Raw genomic sequence first — 25414 nt, 5'->3', positions numbered from 1 at the left:
AGGTGGCAAATGTAGTCCCAATTTTTAAAAAGGGAGACAGACATGAGGCACTAAACTACAGACCTGTATCACTAACGTGTATAGTATGCAAGGTCATGGAGAAGATCATCAGGAGGAGAGTGGTGGAGCACCTGGAAAGAAACAAGTGTATAATTGACAACCAGCATGGTTTCAGGGAAGGAAAATCCTGTGTCACAAACCTACTAGAGTTTTATGACAAGGTGACAGAAGTAAGACAAGAGAGAGAGGGGTGGATCGACTGCATTTTTTTGGACTGCAAAAAGGCCTTCGACACAGTTCCTCACAAGAGGTTACTGAAAAAGCTAGAAGATCAGGCACACATAACAGGAAAGGCACTGCAATGGATCAGAGAATACCTGACAGGGAGGCAACAACGAGTCATGGTACGTGACGAGGTGTCAGAGTGGGCGCTTGTGACAAGCGGGGTTCCACAGGGGTCAGTCCTAGGACCTGTGCTGTTCTTGGTATATGTGAACGACATAACGGAAGGGATAGACTCAGAAGTGTCCTTGTTTGCAGATGATGTGAAGTTAATGAGAAGAATCAAATCGGATGAGGATCAGGCAGGACTACAAAGAGACCTGGACAGGCTACAAGCCTGGTCCAGCAACTGGCTCCTTGAGTTTAACCCTGCCAAATGCAAAGTCATGAAGATTGGGGAAGGGCAAAGAAGACCACAGACACAATATAGTTTAGATGGCCAAAGACTGCAAACCTCACTCAAGGAAAAAGATCTGGGGGTGAGTATAACACCGAGCATATCTCCTGAGGCGCACATAAATCAGATAACTGCTGCAGCATACGGGCGCCTGGCAAACCTACGGATAGCGTTTCGATACCTCAGTAAGGAGTCGTTCAAGACACTGTATACCATTTACGTCAGGGCCATACTGGAGTATGCAGCACCAGTTTGGAATCCACACCTAGTCAAGCACGTCAAGAAATTAGAGAAAGTGCAAAGGTTTGCAACAAGACTAGTCCCAGAGCTACGGGGATTGTCCTACGAAAAAAGGTTGAGGGAAATCGGCCTGACGACACTGGAGGCCAGGAGGGTCAGGGGAGACATGATAACGACATATAAAATACTGCGCGGAATAGACAAGGTGGACAAAGACAGGATGTTCCAGAGATGGGACACAGACACAAGAGGTCACAATTGGAAGTTGAAGACTCAGATGAATCGAAGGGATGTTAGGAAATATTTCTTCAGTCATAGAGTAGTCAAGTCGTGGAATAGTCTAGAAAGTGAAGTAGTGGAGGCAGGAACCATGCATAGTTTTAAGGCGAGGTATGATAAAGCTCATGGAGCAGGGAGAGAGAGGACCTAGTAGCAATCAGTGAAGAGGCGGGGCCAGGAGCTATGACTCGACCCCTGCAACCACAAATAGGTGAGTACAAATAGGTGAGTACACACATTCACACACATACACACACACACGCACACACACAGGAGTACGACACACGTCGTGGCTAAATGTTTCAACATCCAAGTAATTAATAGCACCACCGTCCTCATCATCACATAACCAGAGTTTCGAGTCGAACTAAACAGCCCCACCGGACACCATGGATCATTCAGAAATAAAAGCAAGTTGAAGATTATCACCAGAGGATTAATGACACAAGATAACCTAGGAAAGTCAGTCAATGCCAACTAACTTCTAAGTACCTATTTACCGTTAGGTGGACATATATTGCATGTATAAGCAATATAAAGATTGTCCATACATCTCACTTCTTCAGTGAGCCGAATTTTTCACCTCGGATCTGCGTGACCCCTATACACGTGATTCGAATCTCAATAGTTTATAACCATTGAGATTCGGTTTATAAGAGAGAACAGAGTTAAATCTGCAAGGGGAGACGTCTCAGTAAGTCTATACCTGCTGTCCCTGTTTACCTAGTAATAAATATGTACCCGAGTGTTTGTCAGGTCTTGTGGACTGCATTCCGGGGGTGGACGTAGATCTTATTTTGGGTTGGGCTTCGCAACTGGCAGAGGCAGGATAACAGCTCCTAGTCTGTAAATTCAGTGATGGCAAAAAAAAAAAAAACTTTAGAAAACGAAGGCAGTGAATGTAAACACGACAGGTTCTCGTGAGCTGGCAAGACAGGCTGGGAACCTCCACTACTGCCTTCACTAATGTTTACTCTGAATCACCCTACAAGGCAGCACAAGCAATGGACGGTAAAACTGGATGCTGAGAGTGTTTCACTGAAGAAACCATCAGTCACTTGTGGCTCACACGCTCAAACTCGGACCAAAAACAAAATTGTATTTTGTTATTTTGTTGTATTTTACGTTTACTACAGCCATCACCACCATCACAACCACCATCACCATCATCACAACCACCATCACCACCACAACCACCATCACCACCATCACAACCACCATCACCACCATCACAACCACCATCACCATCATCACAACCACCATCACCATCACAACCACCATCACCATCACAACCACCATCACCACCATCACAACCACCATCACCATCACAACCACCATCACAACCATCACTATCACAACCACCATCACCACCACAACCACCATCACCACCATCACAACCACCATCACCATCACAACCACCATCACAACCACCATCACCATCACAACCACCATCACCATCATAACCACCATCACCACCATCACAACCACCATCACCATCACAACCACCATCACAACCACCATCACCATCACAACCACCATCAACACCACAACCACCATCACCACAACCACCATCACCACCACAACCACCATCACCATCACAACCACCATCACCATCACAACCACCATCACCACCACAACCACCATCACCACCACAACCACCATCACCATCACAACCACCATCACCACCATCACAACCACCATCACCATCACAACCACCATCACCATCACAACCACCATCACCACCACCACAACCACTATCACCACCTCTACCATCACAACCATCACCACCACCACAATCATCACCATCATCACAACCACCATCACCACCACCACCAACACCACACCACAACCACCATCACCACCATCACACCACCACACACCATCACCATCACCACCACCACCATCACCACCAACCACCATCAACCACCATCATCACCACCATCACACACCACCATCACCACACAACCACCATCACAACCACCATCACCACTATCAACACCATTACACCACCATCACCACCATCACAACCACCATCACCATCACAACCACCATCACCATCACCACCACCATCACCACCATCACCATCACAACCACCATCACCATCACAACCACCATCACCATCACAACCACCATCACCACCACCACAACCACTATCACCACCATCACAACCACCATCACCACCATCACAACCACCATCACCATCACAACCACCATCACCACCACCACAACCACCATCACAACAACCATCACCACCATCACAACCACCATCACCACCACCACAACCACCATCACCATCACAACCACCATCACCACCATCACAACCACCATCACCATCACAACCACCATCACAACCATCACCACCATCACAACCACCATCACCACAACAACCATCACCATCACAACCACCATCACCACCACAACCATCATCACAACCACTATCACCACCATTACAACCACCATCACCACCATCACAACCACCATCACCATCACAACCACCATCACCACCACCACAACCACCATCACAACAACCATCACCACCATTACAACCACCATCACCACCACCACAACCACCATCACCATCACCATCACAACCACCATCACCACCATCACAACCACCATCACCATCACAACCACCATCACAACCACCATCACCATCACAACCACCATCAACACCACAACCACCATCACCATCACAACCACCATCACCACCACAACCACCATCACCATCACAACCACCATCACCATCACCACCACAACCACCATCACCACCACAACCACCATCACCATCACAACCACCATCACCACCATCACAACCACCATCACCACCACAACCACCATCACCATCACAACCACCATCACCATCACAACCACCATCACCACCACAACCACCATCACCATCACAACCACCATCACCACCACCACAACCACCATCACCATCACAACCACCATCACCACCACCAAAACCACCATCACCACCACAACCACCATCACCACCATCACAACCACCATCACCACCATCACAACCACCATCACCACCACCACAACCACCATCACCATCACAACCACCATCACCACCATCACAACCACCATCACCATCACAACCACCATCTCAACCACCATCACCACCATCACCACCATCACCACCACAACCACCATCACCATCACAACCACCATCACCACCACAATCATCACCATCATCACAACCACCATCACCACCATCACCACCATCACCACCATCACCACCATCACAACCACTATCACCACCACCACAACCACCATCACCACCTCCACAACCACTATCACCACCGCTACCATCACATCCACCATCACCACCACAACCACCATCACCACCTCCACAACCACTATCACCACCGCTACCATCACATCCACCATCACCACCACCACAACCACCATCACCACCTCCACAACCACTATCACCACCGCTATCATCACAGCCGCCATCACAACCTCCACAACCAATATTGCAACCACCAAAATCATTCGAAGACTACCACCACCACTATCATCACCGTCATCACCATAACCGTATCACGTTCAATATCATGATTATTATTATCATCATCATCATCATCATCAGCAGCAGCATCACTACCTGCACTACCTCTATCATCACCACAGTCATTATTGAGTGCGTGTGTGTACATTTGTGTTGAATTACCTAGCTGCACGCACCAACTTTTGCCTTTAACATTTAAGTGACTGTCGTAGTACGTGTGTGTGTGTGTGTGTGTGTGTGTGTGTGTGTGTGTGTGTGTGTGTGTGTATGTGTGTGTGTGTATGTGTGTGTGTGTGTGTGTATGTGTGTGTGTGTGTGTGTGTGTGTGTGTGTGTGTGTGTGTAATTAAGTCTAAATAAGTTCCTCAAATCATTTAGGTATTCCCACGTGTCCTTTCGTTCCCCTTCCTCGCCTGCTTAGCAGCCAGTCTTTCACTAGACTGTCTGCTCCTCATGGCATTCTGGCTGTGGTTATCATATTTTACTAAGATCTAAACGTCATGAGTTCCGGTGCCAAGGCTAAATTAAAGATGTAACCTTTATCAAACCTTCAACAACTATCTTTTGTATCACCTGTAAATCTTGGTATGCATGATTTATGAACCCCGGGAAGGTCATGTACGCCAGGAACAGTACACTTCCCAGAAGGATGGAACAAAGTGAGACCTCTCACAGGTTACATCCACCCGTACTGATGCTGCATCTCTCACCAGACCTCTCACAGGTTACATCCACCCGTACTGATGCTGCATCTCTCACCAGACCTCTCACAGGTTACATCCACCCGTACTGATGCTGCATCTCTCACCAGACCTCTCACAGGTTACATCCACCCGTACTGATGCTGCATCTTTCACCAGACTTCTCACAGGTTACATCCACCCGTACTGATGCTGCATCTCTCACCAGACCTCTCACAGGTTACATCCACCTGTACTGATGCTGCATCTCTCACCAGACCTCTCACAGGTTACATCCACCCGTACTGATGCTGCATTTCTCACCAGACCTCTCACAGATTACATCCACCCGTACTGATGCTGCATCTCTCACCAGACCTCTCACAGGTTACATCCACCCGTACTGATGCTTCATCTCTCACCAGACCTCTCACAGGTTACATCCACCCGTACTGATGCTTCATCTCTCACCAGACCTCTCACAGGTTACATCCACCCGTACTGATGCTGCATCTCTCACCAGACCTCTCACAGGTTACATCCACCCGTACTGATGCTGCATCTCTCACCAGACCTCTCACAGGTTACATCCACCCGTACTGATGCTGCATCTCTCACCAGACCTCTCACAGGTTACATCCACCCGTACTGATGCTGCATCTCTCACCAGACCTCTCACAGGTTACATCCACCCGTACTGATGCTGCATCTCTCACCAGACCTCTCACAGGTTACATCCACCCGTACTGATGCTGCATCTCTCACCAGACCTCTCACAGGTTACATCCACCCGTACTGATGCTGCATCTCTCACCAGACCTCTCACAGGTTACATCCACCCGTACTGATGCTGCATCTCTCACCATGACCCTGTTTGCGGTTATCTGGTGCTCCTTTACATTTTCTTTTGCACTCCATGTAAGTTACACTTTTTTTCAAATTTGTGTTATTATTCTGTGCACTGTCATGGAAAAGACCTTTGTCCAGTCGAGAAATAAGCAGCTCGCCCATATTCTCCTTCCTTTTCTTGTCATATGGGGTTCGAAACGTGGAAATTAGTTAACAGATCGAACCCCATATGACATTCTACCTTCCTTGAATGTGTCGTAAGGTTTTCTTTTTTTTCTTTTACTGAACCTATGCTCTTGTTCTGTTATTAATGTTATTATCTCTAAGTTCTTTACTTTCTTCTTGTTGCTGTTTTCTCCTTTCATCGATTTGCATAAACATTTTTCGAAATAGTTTTTCACTGCTGTTGCCGTTCCATCGAAAACTGCAAGGAAACATTTTCTGGGGTGTTGTGGTGTTCAGGGAAACATTCTCTGGGGTGTTGTGGTGTTCAGGGAAACATTCTCTGGGGTGTTGTGGTGTTCAGGGAAACATTCTCTAGGGTGTTGTGGTGTTCAGGGAAACATTCTCTAGGGTGTTGTGGTGTTCAGGGAAACATTCTCTGGGGTGTTGTGGTGTTCAGGGAAACATTCTCTGGGGCGTTGTGGTGCTCAGCACCGCAACATTTTTTGAATTCCTCATTGTTTATGTTGCTTCATTATTCTCAAACTCTCTCTCCACTTCTCGGTCGGCCACGCTGTATTTCTTGCCCTCCTTGTTGCTTTCTCCATTTTCTGGCGTTTGCATCCGTCTGACGTTTACATTCATTCTTGTTTCTTAACTCTGATTTCTTGCTTGTTTAACTCTTTATGTTACTTGTTTAACTCTGTATCTTGTTGTTTAACTCTGTATCTTGTTGTTTAACTCTGTATCTTCCTTGTTTACTCTGTATGTTGCTTGTTTAACTCTGTATCTTGCTTGTTTACTCTGTATGTTGCTTGTTTAACTCTGTATCTTGTTGTTTAACTCTGTATCTTGCTTGTTTACTCTGTATGTTGCTTGTTTAACTCTGTATCTTGGTGTTTAACTCTGTAACTTGCTTGTTTACTCTGTATGTTGCTTTTTTAACTCTGTATCTTGTTGTTTAACTCTGTATCTTGTTGTTTACCTCTGTATCTTGCTTGTTTACTCTGTATGTTGCTTGTTTAACTCTGTATCATGTTGTTTAACTCTGTATCTAGTTGTTTAACTCTGTATCTTGCTTGTTTAATTCTGTATCTTGCTTGTTTTACTCTGTATCTTGCTTGTTTAACTCTGTATCTTGTTGTTTAACTATGTATCTTGTTGTTTTACTCTGTATCTTGCTTGTTTCTCTCGGGGAGGGGATGGATCTTCATTTCACTTCCCAATACCTACGTGGGCGGTATAACAATATTGTTCGATGGTTTTGAGCCAGTAAACTATTTAAACAACTGTCTTTCACATAGGAAGCTTCTCACTATCATTTACAACATGGTAACTGCACACTGCAGGTGTTTACATTCAGTAACTATCACAGGGAATAGTGTAGCCACAGAGTGGGAGGTGTTCCCACAATGTAACTATCACACAGAATCGAGTAACCAAACACTGCAGTTGTTTTCATTCCCTGCTTACTCTCACTATATTAAAATCATGTCAGGGTAAGGTATGTCGTTGTATATTACTGGCACTCCCACAATGTAGCTATTATATAGTAGAGTGTACAGCCATCGTATCTGAGTTTGGTAAATAAAAATCCCTCCCACCCATCTTCCCATCTCTCCATCTCTCCATCTCTACCATCCATATCTCCATCCATTCTCCGCTCCCTCCCTACCACCTACCATCCCAACCTTCACCAGCAATAATTCAGCTCTGCTGGAGAAACCTTTGCAGCTGCCGCACCTGCTGAACTTCTAATAGAATGCTTGACGATATCCTCATTGCCCTACTGAAGTCTCTCAGCTCAGGCTGACACATTCCAACATATGTATGCAATTCATCATGAGGAATAGAATACGGCAGGGAAATAAAATTGTTTCCACTGTGCATCTATCACACAGAATAGGGTAGCAACACTCTGCTCATGTCTTCGATAGCGCTAAATAAAATAAAATGTAAGCAGGGCCCCTCCATCCAGGAAATAGCAACATGGCAGCGAGCGTGAGAGGGCTTGTTAAGTCACCTGTGAGTGGGAGAGCGACCTCGCTGAGCCGTGTAGGGAAGGAAGGTTGTGTTCACTGCTTGAGGCACAGATGCCAGGGTGGATGGGGCGACGCCAGGGTGAGTGGAGAGACCCCAGGGTACATGGTGCGACGCCAGAGTGCATGATGCGATACCAGGTGCATGGTGCAATGCCAGGGTGCATGAAGCAACCCCGGAAAATAAGTGAATATTATACACATGCTTGTCACTGAGGTTAAGCTGACCTGAGCAACTTCTTAGTGATCCTATATTGTCCTTAATCTTACTTACTTACCTTACTCTTACATTCCTAAAGAAAAACAACTTTGGGTTAATCTTCAAATCCCTCCGCTGTTCTTCTCTTCTTTTTTATTTTAATTCACCACTAACCTCTAAGAAATCTTTCCTCGTACCGTACCTTACTGTACCGTACCTTACTGTACCGTGCCTTACTGTACCGTACCTTACTGTACCGTACCTTACTGTACCGTACCTTACCGTACCTTACTGTACCGTACCTTACTGTACCGTACCTTACTGTACCGTACCGTACCTTACCGTACCTTACTGTACCGTACCTTACTGTACCGTACCTTACCGTACCTTACTGTACCGTACCTTACTGTACCGTACCTTACTGTACCATACCGTACCTTACTGTACCATACCGTACCTTACTGTACCATCCTATGGTACAGTAACAACCTTGCCTGATCTAATTCCAGAAGAATAACCACAAACACACAAGCTTGAAATAATTTACAAGAGCCAAACTTAAGATACTTTCATGCATAAATTATATTTCAGATTATACATAGTATATTAAAGATTATGTATCACAGGTTATACATATGTATATTATAAATTTGCCCATTATAAATTATATACAATAGTACCCTTATGAATATTATATTTAACAGATTATTGATTCTACGTCATATATTTTATATTAAAACTCACATTATACATAGATTATATATAGATCTCTCAGGTTATACATCATGTATAATACATTATACATCATATTATAGATAACATGTCATACATCATAAACTATGTGTTGTAGTTAATACATGAAGGTATCATAGATTACACATCGTCCATTATACATAATGTATAATAAATAGAGAAAATTATACAGATTATACATAACTAAATACATTATACTGAATAAATGACGTAGTATACATAGTTACATAATTCGATAAATAAATGAAGATTGAAGAAAATAATTTAACAAGGCAAAGATACATTATACAAAATAAAATAGTTTAAAAATACATCGGATGAAAATACACCAAACGGAAATACATGGGCGAAAAATACAGTAGCGGAGAATGTGACTGTTGGAAGTTGTACTGTACTGTATGTTATGTAATTATCAGCTTTGTAATTATCATTGTCATCATAATTATCTTCGTATCATCTGAATCATCCCGGTGTTATCATCATCCTCGTCAGTGTCACTATCACATCTGAATCATCCCGGTGTTATCATCATCCTCGTCAGTGTCACTATCACATCTGAATCATCCCGGTGTTATCATCATCCTCGTCAGTGTCACTATCATCTCATCATCCTCGTCAGTGTCACTATCACATCTGAATCATCCCGGTGTTATCATCATCCTCGTCAGTGTCACTATCACATCTGAATCATCCCGGTGTTATCATCATCCTCGTCAGTGTCACTATCATATCTGAATCATCCCGGTGTTATCATCATCCTCGTCAGTGTCACTATCATCCATCCCGGTGTTATCATCATCCTCGTCAGTGTCACTATCACATCCCGGTGTTATCATCATCCTCGTCAGTGTCACTATCACATCTGAATCATCCCGGTGTTATCATCATCCTCGTCAGTGTCACTATCACATCTGAATCATCCCGGTGTTATCATCATCCTCGTCAGTGTCACTATCATCATCCTCGTCAGTGTCACTATCACATCTGAATCATCCCGGTGTTATCATCATCCTCGTCAGTGTCACTATCACATCTGAATCATCCCGGTGTTATCATCATCCTCGTCAGTGTCACTATCACATCTGAATCATCCCGGTGTTATCATCATCCTCGTCAGTGTCACTATCACATATCATCATCATCTCGTATCGTCACCTTCCTCATCACTATTCACCTCATTTCTCCCCCATCATGTCTCTCATTTTCATTCCCCTCATCTCCACTCCCCTCATCTCCACTCCCCTCATCTCCACTCCCTTCATCTCCACTCCCCTCATCTCCACTCCCCTCATCTCCGCTCCCCTCATCTCCACTCCCTTCATCTCCACTCCCCTCATCTCCACTTCCTTCATTTTCACTCCCCTCATCTGCACTCCCTTCATCTTCACTCCCCTCATCTCCACTCCCTTCATCTCCACTCCCCTCATCTCCACTCCCTTCATCTCCGCTCCCCTCATCTCCACTCCCTTCATCTTCACTCCCCTCATCTCCACTCCCTTCATCTCCGCTCCCCTCATCTGCACTCCCTTCATCTTCACTCCCCTCATCTGCACTCCCTTCATCTTCACTCCCCTCATCTCCACTCCCTTCATCTCCACTCCCCTCATCTCCACTCCCTTCATCTCCACTCCCCTCATCTCCGCTCCCCTCATATCCACTCCCTTCATCTCCACTCCCCTCATCTCCACTCCCTTCATCTCCACTCCCTTCATCTCCGCTCCCCTCATCTCCACTCCCTTCATCTTCACTCCCCTCATCTCCACTCCCTTCATCTCCACTCCCATCTCCAATCCCCTCATCTTCACTCCCCTCATATCCACTCCCCTCATCTCCACTCCCTTCATCTCCACTCCCCTCATCTCCACTTCCTTCATTTTCACTCCCCTCATCTGCACTCCCTTCATCTTCACTCCCCTCATCTCCACTCCCTTCATCTCCACTCCCCTCATCTCCACTCCCTTCATCTCCGCTCCCCTCATCTCCACTCCCTTCATCTTCACTCCCCTCATCTCCACTCCCTTCATCTCCACTCCCATCTCCAATCCCCTCATCTTCACTCCCCTCATATCCACTCCCCTCATCTCCACTCCCTTCATCTCCACTCCCCTCATCTCCACTCCCTTCATTTTCACTCCCCTCATCTCCACTCCATCTTCACTCCCCTCATCTCTACTCCCTTCATTTCCACTCCCCTCATCTCCACTCCCTTCATTTTCACTCCCCTTATCTCCACCCCCTTCATTTTCACTCCCGTCATCTCCACTTCCTTCATCTTCACTCCCCTCATCTCCACTCCCCTCATCGCTTTAAAATAAATTATGGATACAATATGAAATATCCGGCAAATATTTCAGACACGGCTGAGAAATCAAGAAGGGATCAACATTGAACTTGCAACACCAGCCTGGAATCAACACTCCTTGCACAACACATTTGCATAATTAGGTCGGACTAACGTACAAAAAAAAAAAAACGTTTTGGTAAAACTATAAGCTCGGGGAGGATTCACGTGGCGGAGATTTGGAGTATCTGAACCTGACTCACGAAATCGTAATGACACGATTGCAAACAAACCATACCACGGGCGGGGATAGAACCCACGATCAGACGGTCTGGAGTTTTGAGACTCTCTGATCGCGGATTCTATCCCCGCCCGGGGTATGGTTTGTTTGCAATCGTGTCATTACGATTTCGTGAGTCATGTTGACGTATTTGAGGGGACTTGAGCTAGAGTTCGTCACGGCCACGCTAGCTGGAGATTCGTCTGTAAAAACTTGCATTTGTGGTCACAGTGGTGCCTATGCTAACCTTCCTATGGTGTAGAAATATACCTAGTTGGACGAATCTTATTGTGGCTAGCTGGTCCAGTGGCTAACGCGACGGTCTGGAGTTTTGAGACTCTCCGACCGCGGGTTCTATCCCCACCCGTGGTATGGTTTATCCGAACCTGTTGAGAATCTTCTCAGATTTTGTTTGTATCTCAGTTTGTTATGGAAGTGTTCTTACTTAAAGCTATTATTATTTATTATTATTTACTATTTATTTTTATTAATTATTAACTATTATTATTTGCTATTATTACAATTAATATTAATTTCTATTCCTATTATTATTATTAATTGCTATTATTATTATTATTACTGTTATTTACTATTATTTTATTAATAAAAAAACGGTGTACCAGTTAAGAGTCATGAAGGCTGAGTAAAGATTAACATTATAACATGTCATGCTACGCTGGAGTTTGTGGTTAATTCACGAGATGAGGAGATAAAATTAGCATACTGGGGCGCCTGGAGGCAGGAAGGCTGCGGCCTAGGTCACGGGAGGTCACCGGAGGTCATGGCACACCATGCTGTGCTCAGGCAGGGTTGCCAGATTGCGGAAGGAATTCAAAGCCATTGATGGGAAGAAAAATGGGGAAGAAATGTTGCAAGGGGAGAAACTACGTGAGAAATATTTTTTTTTTCAAGCAGGGTGCTCGGTTAGACACAGGGAAATTTCAAATCTTCTACATGTATATCTATTTCTTAAATATATTTCCACAAAATGTTCAGATCTTTTTCAGAATACTACTAATTATGTCTTCAAGCACTGATAGACTTCTGAAGTGCAAATAGATTTAACAGCCACGTGTGCAAAACTTTAGGTGCCAGCCCTAAGAAAGGGTGTTCCGTGGCTCGGTTAGTAGCGCACTCAGCTTACATACTGAGTGTCCGGGGTTCGATGCCTGTTACGGGTGTAAACGTTTCTCATGTTTCCTGACACCTGCTGCCCCTGTTCAACTAGCAAGTAGGAACCTGGATGTTAGCCGACTGGTGTGGGTGGCATCCTGGGGGGTGTTTGTGTACCTCAGACAGAGTTGGGCTTTGAAGTAAGTTGAGGCAGGTTAACAGCTCTAGACTTTACCACGCCCACCACTACAGCTTTAAAAAAATAACAGCTACCATTACACAAGACCACAGCTCCCATTACAGATGTAGTGGAGGAAGAGTCTGCTTCGGGGGAAAATGTTGGTCTACTTCTAGAAACTACTTCTAGCAACTCTGAGCTTCCCAAACAATGCCGCGGCCTCCTGTCTAAAGTACCGTGTCGCTCTACCTCCTGCAAATTCTTCCACCCTGAAATGTGTCACTCTTCAGTTCTCAAAACAATGCTACAACACCAACTGCCCTGCATACCATTCAAAAGGGACCAGGAGGTACAGATCCCATAAAACATACCATAGTAGTTACGATAGACCCACTCCAAGTGATTTTTTAGTTGCAGGAAATGAAAGAGAAACAGAAAGAATTCCTTTTTGGACTGGAGACACACCCAGTGGCCTTTCCTCCACAACCATAACTAGTGATGCCAACGACAAAATCCACCCAACAAACACGCAACACGACTTCATTTGTATTTGCTAATATATAGAACCTTAAGCCATCCAATACCAACAAAATACCTTTCATCAGTGGACTTCTACAGGAGTCAAGTGCGATGTTTGCAACCTTCACAGAGACCCACACAAAAAATCACTTTGGCAACAAAATATGGATAACAATGTACAACTTACTTAGATGCGACAGAAAGAACAGGCAGCAGGGGAAAAGGGGTTGGCCTGTGTGTCAGGGAGTTGCTCAGCTGTACACAGCTACTGAACACCACAAAACTTCTAACAAAACTTCGTCATTGTGGTTGTATATAAGCCACCAGATACAACTTCTCAACAGTTCAAGGAACAGTTACTGAAAATTTATTGCTATCTGATAAACCTTCCAGCCCCATCCCAAACATCTTCAAGCTTGGTGATTTCAGTCTAAGACATACAAAATGTAAGACTGTGGCAAATGTTATAGCAGAGACAATCGATGGATGCGGCTCAGATGTCAAGTCACACGCACATGAGTGCTGAATCTCTGCCATAAATAAACCCTAAGCCAACAGATAGTGGAGCCAACAAGATTGGAAAACACACTTGATCTTATTTTCACAAATAATGAGAACATGGTAAGAAACATAACAATATAAAAAACGACTAATTCAGATCACAGTCTAATCGAAGTCCAGACTTACATGCACATTGGTCCTGATCAGCAGAATCCTATAGCTACAAGGGTGCCTTCACCAAATTCAACTTCAACAACAGGAACATCAACTGGGATCAGGTAAACCATGTCATAAATGAAACATGTTGGGAAGATATTTTAAATAACATACTATGATCCAAACTGGTGCCGTGAAAGGATCAACTTTCTGCCAGCTGAAGTATGTTCAAGACATATTCCTCTAAGAAAACAGAAGAGAAGGAGTAAACTGGAGGGAGACGCTCCCTCTACAGAAGGCGAAGAATCAATGAGCTCCTCATTGGGGCTAGATTATCTGAAACACGGAAGGAAGCACTGACCAGAGAAATGGAAAATATTGAGCATAAGTTAAATGGTTCATACAGTATCGAGGAGAGACAAGAGGAGCTAAGAGCAATTAGTGAAATCGAAAGAAATTCAAAATGTTTCTTTTCATATGCTATAAACAAATCAAAAACCACATTTAGTATCAGGTCCTTGCTCAGACAAGATGGAACTTACACAGTTGACAACAAAGAAAAGAGTGAGATACTGAAGTCTCAATATGTCTCTGTGTTTAGGGAGCCATTAATAAGTCTAAAGATAGACAATCCAAATTATTTTTCATGAGCCTCAAAACCCTGTCAATGTATGCCAAATTTCTGACATACCCCTAACTCTACTGGATTTTTAAAAAGCCATTGGCAACATGCCCATGCACTCAAGCCCAGACTCGTGAACTTCGTGTTTATTAAGAACTGCAAGAAACCCTTTTCGCGTGCCCTAAGTATACTATGGAGGAGCATAAACAAGGGTGAAATCCCACAGTTACTAAAAACGACGGATATAGCCACCTGTACGGAGTGGGGCTATATCCGTTGCATATATATATATATATATATATATATATATATATATATATATATATATATATATATATATATATAATGTATATTTCAATAAACCGGCCATATCCCACCAAGGCAGGGTGGCCCAAAAAGAAAAATGAAAGTTTCTCTTTTTAAATTTAGTAATTTATACAAGAGAAGGGGTTACTAGCCCCTTGCTCCTGGCATTTTAGTCGCCTCTTACAACATGCATGGCTTACGGAGGAAGAATTCTGTTCCACTTCCACTGCCGAATAAGCCAGGCATCGTCTTCAGAGAAAGTATCATTGAGTAATTTGTCAGTTTCTTATATAAAATATTCGTGTTCCTCGTCAATGCGACACTTGGCTCACAGTGCGCAACATACAGCTGCTGCTCCACAAATATTTGGAGTTATTCAAGAACGTCTCCCAGTGTTTGAGTTTCATGCTCCAGCCTTGACTCTTATATTTCTATTGGCGCAAGTGACCAGCAGCATGACTCTCAGACTCTTGGGGAACAGACGGTGCACCGAGGATGGAGGATAATACCGGGGATGACGCACTGAGGATGTAAAGTGATACTGTAGTAACTCTGGCAAATCCTACATATACGTTAGAAACAGTACTGGGGGAAGTAGTGATCCTCGTGGCACATCACTAGACATATTCTTCCAAACATGTGGATTTCTTCGTCAGTTTTCTCATTTTGCTTCAATGTACACATGTTTATCCACAGGTTAGAGCGTCATGTGATTTTCGCTCACCATGAGGCGGGCCAAAACATCATGTGTTCGAGTCCTTGGTTAGCCGCAGTGCTACTAACGTCTGAGGAACTAATGTATTTCAAGTGTTCTAATGACTCACCAGAGACAGAAACAAAGCGGAAAAAAATTAGACACGTGTAACATCTGGGTATCTTTATTGTGAAAGAATGTGAAGACGTACGTCCTCTGAACTAAGATTCCATGATGTTGCCGTGTCTGACAGGTTGTACATGTATGATACACAATACTGACAAGATGAAGAATTAAGACACGTGTGCAACAAGTGGAGGAAGGCTGAGTGTGTCAGGGCAAGATCCAACACTGACACACTCATTACATTATACATGATCCAGGTGACCTGGTTCCTAACTCTCTGTTAGTTCATCTTGTCTCTACATATCTTTAATCTCTTTTCTTTCTAAAGAGAAATTCTAATGCATTTTTGTATACCGTTAATACTACTCTGAATAATAAAATTAACCTGTAATTTTATGAAGTTTCACTGTCATTTTATGTTGGTAAAAATACTACGTTTTCTGGTTGTGTGTGTTTGATTTGTTCCATAAAACCTTTGAAGTTAAGCTGAAGTCCATAGCTGGAACAGTTCACAAATAACTGGAACTTAGGAGATAAACCGTATGACGACATTTCGGTCCATCCTAGACCACTGTTAAGCCACAATGACTCAGGACCAAAACGTCGTCATGAAGTTGCTTTCCTAAATGCGGGTCATTTGTGAATAGTAGCTGAAAATATTAACAAATTCTGTTAAAACCCCTAAGAAGTTATGTTACACGGTCACTCTACCATTTTTGTAATTAGGCCCATTATTTTTCTCTTCTCTGGTTATTTCCACCATATTTATATCAATTACATGTCTGCAGCATAAACATCTTTCAAAATATTTTCCTCCTTATATGCACCAAATTTAATTTTTTTTGACCACGACCATTGTTTGCTGAACAGCTGTATTGCCAGAAGTACAGAACAATGCAGTATTTTGCAAATGGTACATAATACTGAGAAGTTGAAGAGTAAGACGTATGTTCTACAGTTAGGTATCTTAATTGTTGACTGAAACGTTTCGCTTAGACAGTAGGCTCTGTTTTAGTTAAATACAGAGGCAGCAGGCATAAGAGGGAAGTAAAGACAATAATATTAATAATAATAATAATCTTTATTTCTACAAGTACATGTACAAGGTATACAGTCCTAGCTGACATCAATGACATACCAATATATAAAAAACCACTTGTTATGCTGAGCGTATCCGGCAAATTAGGTCAATTTTGTCCCAGGATGCGACCCGCATCAGTCGACTAACACCCAGGTACACATTTTACTGCTAGGTGAACAGGGACAGCAGGTATCTTAAGGAAATACATTTTAATGTTTGTAGGCTTCTTCAGTCAAACACAGAGATAGTAGGAGTACCAGAGAAGTAAAGATAATGTAATCGGTCCATCAACATAGCGGAGAAGTTTTGAGGTTATCAGTCCCTTAGTTCAGCTCCAACGACACAGAAATACTTGAACCAGTAATTCACTGATCTTCTCTCAAGTATCAAAAGTTTAGACATCGCCTCTAATTATTCGTACTTCAACTGTCATGATGAGCTTAATATACTGTATTTATTATGCTTATCAAACCTAACGTGACCTGACCTAACCTAACCTTCTCCTTCCTCGGATGAAACCTGATTACCTCACACTTCCCAAGCGTGGTTATGACCTTCATGAGTTTAGCGTCTTCTACTAGATATAATAATAATAATGATAATAATAATAATAATAATAATAATAATAATAATAATAATAATAATAATAACCTCAAAGACACTACTCCATCCTCATTTGTATAAAACACTGTTGTAAATAATCTCAGTCTTCTTCAACTTTATATTTCTTATCTAACATTTGCCTGCCTTTATCTAACATTTGCCTGCCTTTATCTAACATTTGCCTGCCTTTATCTAACATTTGCCTGCCTTTATCTAACATTTGTCTGCCTTTATCTAACATTTGTCTGCCTTTATCTAACATTTGTCTGCCTTCATCTAACATTTGTCTGCCTTTATCTAACATTTGTCTGCCTTCATCTAACATTTGTCTGCCTTCATCTAACATTTGTCTGCCTTTATCTAACATTTGTCTGCCTTTATCTAACATTTGTCTGCCTTCATCTAACATTGCCTGCCTTCATCTAACATTCTCCTACCTTCACCTAATATTTGCCTGCCTTCATCTAACATTTGCCTGCCTTCACCTAATATTTGCCTGCCTTCATCTAACATTTGCCTGCCTTCACCTAATATTTGCCTGCCTTCATCTAACATTTGCCTGCCTTCATCTAACATTCTCCTACCTTCATCTAACATTGCCTACCTTCATCTAACATTTGCCTGCCTTCATCTAACATTCTCCTACCTTCATCTAACATTGCCTACCTTCACCTAATATTTGCCTGCCTTCATCTAACATTTGCCTGCCTTCATCTAACATTCTCCTACCTTCATCTAACATTGCCTACCTTCATCTAACATTTGCCTGCCTTCATCTAACATTTGCCTGCCTTCATCTAACATTCTCCTACCTTCACCTAATATTTGCCTGCCTTCACCTAATATTTGCTTGCCTTCATCTAACATTTGCTTGCCTTCACCTAATATTTGCTTGCCTTCATCTAACATTTGCTTGCCTTCACCTAATATTTGCTTGCCTTCACCTAATATTTGCCTGCCTTCACCTAATATTTGCTTGCCTTCATCTAACATTTGCTTGCCTTCACCTAATATTTGCTTGCCTTCATCTAACATTTGCCTGCCTTCATCTAACATTCTCCTACCTTCACCTAATATTTGCCTGCCTTCACCTAATATTTGCCTGCCTTCATCTAACATTTGCTTGCCTTCACCTAATATTTGCTTGCCTTCACCTAATATTTGCTTGCCTTCATCTAACATTTGCTTGCCTTCACCTAATATTTGCTTGCCTTCACCTAATATTTGCTTGCCTTCATCTAACATTTGCTTGCCTTCACCTAATATTTGCTTGCCTTCACCTAATATTTGCCTGCCTTCACCTAATATTTGCTTGCCTTCATCTAACATTTGCTTGCCTTCACCTAATATTTGCTTGCCTTCATCTAACATTTGCCTGCCTTCATCTAACATTCTCCTACCTTCACCTAATATTTGCCTGCCTTCACCTAATATTTGCCTGCCTTCATCTAACATTTGCTTGCCTTCACCTAATATTTGCTTGCCTTCATCTAACATTTGCTTGCCTTCATCTAACATTTGCTTGCCTTCATCTAACATTTGCTTGCCTTCATCTAACATTTGCTTGCCTTCATCTAACATTTGCTTGCCTTCATCTAACATTTGCTTGCCTTCATCTAACATTTGCCTACCTTCATCTAACATTTGCTTGCCTTCATCTAACATTTGCTTGCCTTCACCTAATATTTGCCTGCCTTCATCTAACATTTGCCTACCTTCATCTAACATTTGCTTGCCTTCATCTAACATTTGCTTGCCTTCATCTAACATTTGCTTGCCTTCATCTAACATTTGCTTGCCTTCATCTAACATTTGCTTGCCTTCATCTAACATTTGCTTGCCTTCATCTAACATTTGCCTGCCTTCATCTAACATTTGCTTGCCTTCATCTAACATTTGCTTGCCTTCATCTAACATTTGCTTGCCTTCATCTAACATTTGCTTGCCTTCATCTAACATTTGCTTGCCTTCATCTAACATTTGCCTGCCTTCATCTAACATTTGCTTGCCTTCATCTAACATTTGCTTGCCTTCATCTAACATTTGCTTGCCTTCATCTAACATTTGCTTGCCTTCATCTAACATTTGCCTGCCTTCATCTAACATTTGCTTGCCTTCATCTAACATTTGCCTGCCTTCATCTAACATTTGCTTGCCTTCATCTAACATTTGCTTGCCTTCATCTAACATTTGCCTGCCTTCATCTAACATTTGCTTGCCTTCATCTAACATTTGCCTGCCTTCATCTAACATTTGCTTGCCTTCATCTAACATTTGCTTGCCTTCATCTAACATTTGCTTGCCTTCACCTAATATTTGCCTGCCTTCATCTAACATTTGCTTGCCTTCATCTAACATTTGCTTGCCTTCATCTAACATTTGCCTGCCTTCATCTAACATTTGCTTGCCTTCATCTAACATTTGCTTGCCTTCATCTAACATTTGCTTGCCTTCATCTAACATTTGCTTGCCTTCATCTAACATTTGCTTGCCTTCATCTAACATTTGCTTGCCTTCATCTAACATTTGCTTGCCTTCATCTAACATTTGCTTGCCTTCATCTAACATTTGCTTGCCTTCATCTAACATTTGCTTGCCTTCATCTAACATTTGCTTGCCTTCATCTAACATTTGCCTGCCTTCATCTAACATTTGCTTGCCTTCATCTAACATTTGCTTGCCTTCATCTAACATTTGCTTGCCTTCATCTAACATTTGCTTGCCTTCATCTAACATTTGCTTGCCTTCATCTAACATTTGCTTGCCTTCATCTAACATTTGCTTGCCTTCATCTAACATTTGCTTGCCTTCATCTAACATTTGCTTGCCTTCATCTAACATTTGCTTGCCTTCATCTAACATTTGCTTGCCTTCATCTAACATTTGCTTGCCTTCATCTAACATTTGCTTGCCTTCATCTAACATTTGCCTGCCTTCATCTAACATTTGCTTGCCTTCATCTAACATTTGCTTGCCTTCATCTAACATTTGCCTGCCTTCATCTAACATTTGCTTGCCTTCATCTAACATTTGCCTGCCTTCATCTAACATTTGCTTGCCTTCATCTAACATTTGCTTGCCTTCATCTAACATTTGCTTGCCTTCATCTAACATTTGCCTGCCTTCATCTAACATTTGCTTGCCTTCATCTAACATTTGCTTGCCTTCATCTAACATTTGCCTGCCTTCATCTAACATTTGCCTGCCTTCATCTAACATTTGCTTGCCTTCATCTAACATTTGCCTGCCTTCATCTAACATTCTCCTACCTTCATCTAACATTCTCCTACCTTCATCTAACATTCTCCTACCTTCATCTAACATTCTCCTACCTTTATCTAACATTCTCCTACCTTCATCTAACATTCTCCTACCTTTATCTAACATTCTCCTACCTTCATCTAACATTCTCCTACCTTCATCTAACATTCTCCTACCTTCATCTAACATTCTCCTACCTTCATCTAACATTCTCCTACCTTCATCTAACATTCTCCTACCTTTATCTAACATTCTCCTACCTTCATCTAACATTCTCCTACCTTCATCTAACATTCTCCTACCTTCATCTAACATTCTCCTACCTTTATCTAACATTCTCCTACCTTTATCTAACATTCTCCTACCTTCATCTAACATTCTCCTACCTTCATCTAACATTCTCCTACCTTCATCTAACATTCTCCTACCTTTATCTAACATTCTCCTACCTTCATCTAACATTCTCCTACCTTCATCTAACATTCTCCTACCTTCATCTAACATTCTCCTACCTTCATCTAACATTCTCCTACCTTTATCTAACATTCTCCTACCTTCATCTAACATTCTCCTACCTTCATCTAACATTCTCCTACCTTCATCTAACATTCTCCTACCTTTATCTAACATTCTCCTACCTTTATCTAACATTCTCCTACCTTCATCTAACATTCTCCTACCTTCATCTAACATTCTCCTACCTTTATCTAACATTCTCCTACCTTCATCTAACATTCTCCTACCTTCATCTAACATTCTCCTACCTTTATCTAACATTCTCCTACCTTTATCTAACATTCTCCTACCTTCATCTAACATACCTGCCAACTATCACAATGTTTCAGGTTGACTTCAGACAGATCTGAATATTACACTGTATTATAAACAACGAAGAAGTCACATTATCGTGGCTGGTAGATTGGTTGGTTAATGGCGTTTAAAGGTTGTCAACTACACTAGCATCACTAACATCACACATAACCTTTACATCACCATACAAGAATACTTTAGGGATTACAGTGAACTCAACTCTCAGTGTATATACGCTGATATATATATATATATATATATATATATATATATATATATATATATATATATATATATATATATATATATACATGTGTGTGTGTACTTACCTATTTGTACTCACCTATTTGTGGTTGCAGGGGTCGAGTCACAGCTCCTGGCCCCGCCTCTTCACTGATTGCTACTAGGTCCTCTCTCTCCCTGCTCCATGAGCTTTATCATACCTCGCCTTAAAACTATGTATGGTTCCCGCCTCCACTACTTCACTTTCTAGGCTATTCCATGGCCTGACTACTCTATGACTGAAGAAATACTTCCTAACATCCCTTTGATTCATCTGAGTCTTCAAATTCCAATTGTGACCTCTTGTGTCTGTGTCCCTTCTCTGGAACATCCCGTCTTTGTCCACCTTGTCTATTCCGCGCAGTATTTTATATGTCGTTATCATGTCTCCCCTGACCCTCCTGGCCTCCAGTGTGTGTGTGTGTGTGTGTGTGTGTGTGTGTGTGTGTGTGTGTGTGTGTGTGTGTGTGTGTGTGTGTGTGTGTGTGTGTGTGTGTGTGTGTGCCTGATAAGCAAAACTTGTTATTTTGTCTTAAATAGCAGCGCTCTTCTTGCCGAATAAAGGAAGCGAAAATTTGTATATGCAATAATTTCACAAAAATCATTCTGAACCTAACGAAAAAATATATTTCATTGTGTTTATTATTAAATTATTGTAAAATTATCTAAAATATATTTAGTTGGATTAGGCTAAATTAAATTGCGCTTGTTATCATAAGGTTAGGTAAGTTTTCTAAGGTTCTTTTGGTACAAAATTATTAATTTTTACATAAAAATAAATGAAAAAATATATCTTTAAACATATAAGAGAAAGTTTTAGAAAGGACTTAATTTTAAATGAGTTCTTGCTAATTGACCAATTTTACCTGTTCGGCACGACATATACCTCTCGGTGTACGTATTCTGGGGGCGTAGCTAGACCGATATATTATTACATATTATATTAACTATATTAAGAAACTGTTATTAAATTTCTGTAGTTTTGATACTAGTTTTTCGCTGCCTTAATGTAACCTGAATTTAGAAATGCTATATTTGTGTATATCAGGTTAGTTTAAACGAGGTTAAATAAAGTGAGGGTTTCTTTCATCTGTTCTCGTGAAGAAATGTTAATTAAGCCTCGTTTTCTTTAAAAAAAAAAAAGGTAAACTTGCTTATTTCATGTGTGTTTTGATTTTTTATCTTAGCCTCTTCTAAATGTTAATTCATTATATTTACGTCTGTAAAGAATAAAGAGGCACGATACTGTGACTGGAACAATACCCAAATAGCCAGCACATTCTCAAGTGATGATGTAACTAGATAATGGTCCAAACTCGAACCTAAACGTCGTCCGTCAGCTTTTCTCTCCACTTTGTGCGAGTTATTTGTGTTCATTTATGTCTGGTCTTGGTTGCATCTTAATATTCATTCATTATATGTATCGTCTTACCTGCTTCTAAACGTTCATTCTGTATAATTATTTCTCTTACTGCTTGCATCTAAATATTCATTATGTCTCCTCGTACCTGCTTCTGTAAGTTCTGTAAGTTCACTCCTCTTAGCTGCATCTACACGTCCACTCACTACATGCTTTTCTTTGGTCTTCTTGCCTTGTGGGATTTCCATTTATTTCTCATTTAAAATTCGTTCCACTTTCCTCTCTACAGTTTCATCTCTTGAGTGTTTGTTGACATTATTCCCCTGGAGTCTTCTCACGGCTCGTTACTCACATGTTTCTCTCTCTCTCTTTATTTCAAACCTTTCCACGTCCACTTGTAATTCTTACGTAATTATAAAACAGTGAAAATACTGTATCATTTCCCTCTTGATATTCAGCTCTAGTTCTGCATGAGTGTCACCCTGATACTCAGCTCTTGTTCTGTACGAGTCTCACCCTGATACTCAGCTCTTGTTCTGTACGAGTCTCACCTTGATTCTCAGCTCTTGTTCTGTACGAGTCTCACCTTGATACTCAGCTCTTGTTCTGTACGAGTCTCACCTTGATACTCAGCTCTTGTTCTGTAGGAGTCTCACCTTGATACTCAGCTCTTGTTCTGTACGAGTCTCACCTTGATTCTCAGCTCTTGTTCTGTACGAGTCTCACCTTGATACTCAGCTCTTGTTCTGTACGAGTCTCACCTTGATACTCAGCTCTTGTTCTGTAGGAGTCTCACCTTGATACTCAGCTCTTGTTCTGTACGAGTCTCACCTTGATTCTCAGCTCTTGTTCTGTACGAGTCTCACCTTGATACTCAGCTCTTGTTCTGTACGAGTCTCACCTTGATACTCAGCTCTTGTTCTGTAGGAGTCTCACCTTGATACTCAGCTCTTGTTCTGTACGAGTCTCACCTTGATTCTCAGCTCTTGTTCTGTACGAGTCTCACCTTGATACTCAGCTCTTGTTCTGTACGAGTCTCACCTTGATACTCAGCTCTTGTTCTGTACGAGTCTCACCTTGATACTTAGCTCTTGCACTGTACGAGTCTCACCTTGGTACTCAGCTCTTGTTCTGTACGAGTCTCACCTTGATACTCAGCTCTTCTTCTGTACGAGTCTCACCTTGATACTCAGCTCTTGTTCTGTACGAGTCTCACCTTGATACTCAGCTCTTGTTCTGTACGAGTCTCACCTTGATACTCAGCTCTTGTTCTGTACGAGTCTCACCTTGATACTCAGCTCTTGTTCTGTACGAGTCTCACCTTGATACTCAGCTCTTGTTCTGTACGAGTCTCACCTTGATACTCAGCTCTTTTTCTGTACGAGTCTCACCTTGATACTCAGCTCTTGTTGGTCTTGTCATTAAACAGAGAGAAACACAGCTGTGCTGGGTGTTTATACAGCCTCCAGCCTCCAGTAACCTAGATACACTCTCCATTTCCTTTTCGCTATGTTGTTGCTTTAATTATTTTTAGTGGGACTCTGCAACAGGGTGTGTGAATGTGTGTTTGTGCTTGTGTGTGTGTGTGTGTGTGTGTGTGTGTGTGTGTGTGTGTGTGTGTGTGTGTGTGTGTGTGTGTGTGTGTGTGTGTGTGTGTGTGTGTGTGTGTTTGTGCTTGTGTGTGTGTGTGTGTGTGTGTGTGTGTGTGTGTGTGTGTGTTTGTGCTTGTGTGTGTGTGTGTGTGTGTGTGTGTGTGTGTGTGTGTGTGTGTGTGTGTGTGTTTGTGCTTGTGTGTGTGTGTGTGTGTGTGTGTGTGTGTGTGTTTGTGCTTGTGTGTGTGTGTGT

This window comes from Cherax quadricarinatus, chromosome 57, assembly GCF_038502225.1.
Source record: "Cherax quadricarinatus isolate ZL_2023a chromosome 57, ASM3850222v1, whole genome shotgun sequence".
Classification (NCBI taxonomy): domain Eukaryota; kingdom Metazoa; phylum Arthropoda; class Malacostraca; order Decapoda; family Parastacidae; genus Cherax; species Cherax quadricarinatus.
The sequence above is the reverse complement of the archived record's forward strand: the minus strand, read 5'-3'. Positions refer to the sequence as shown.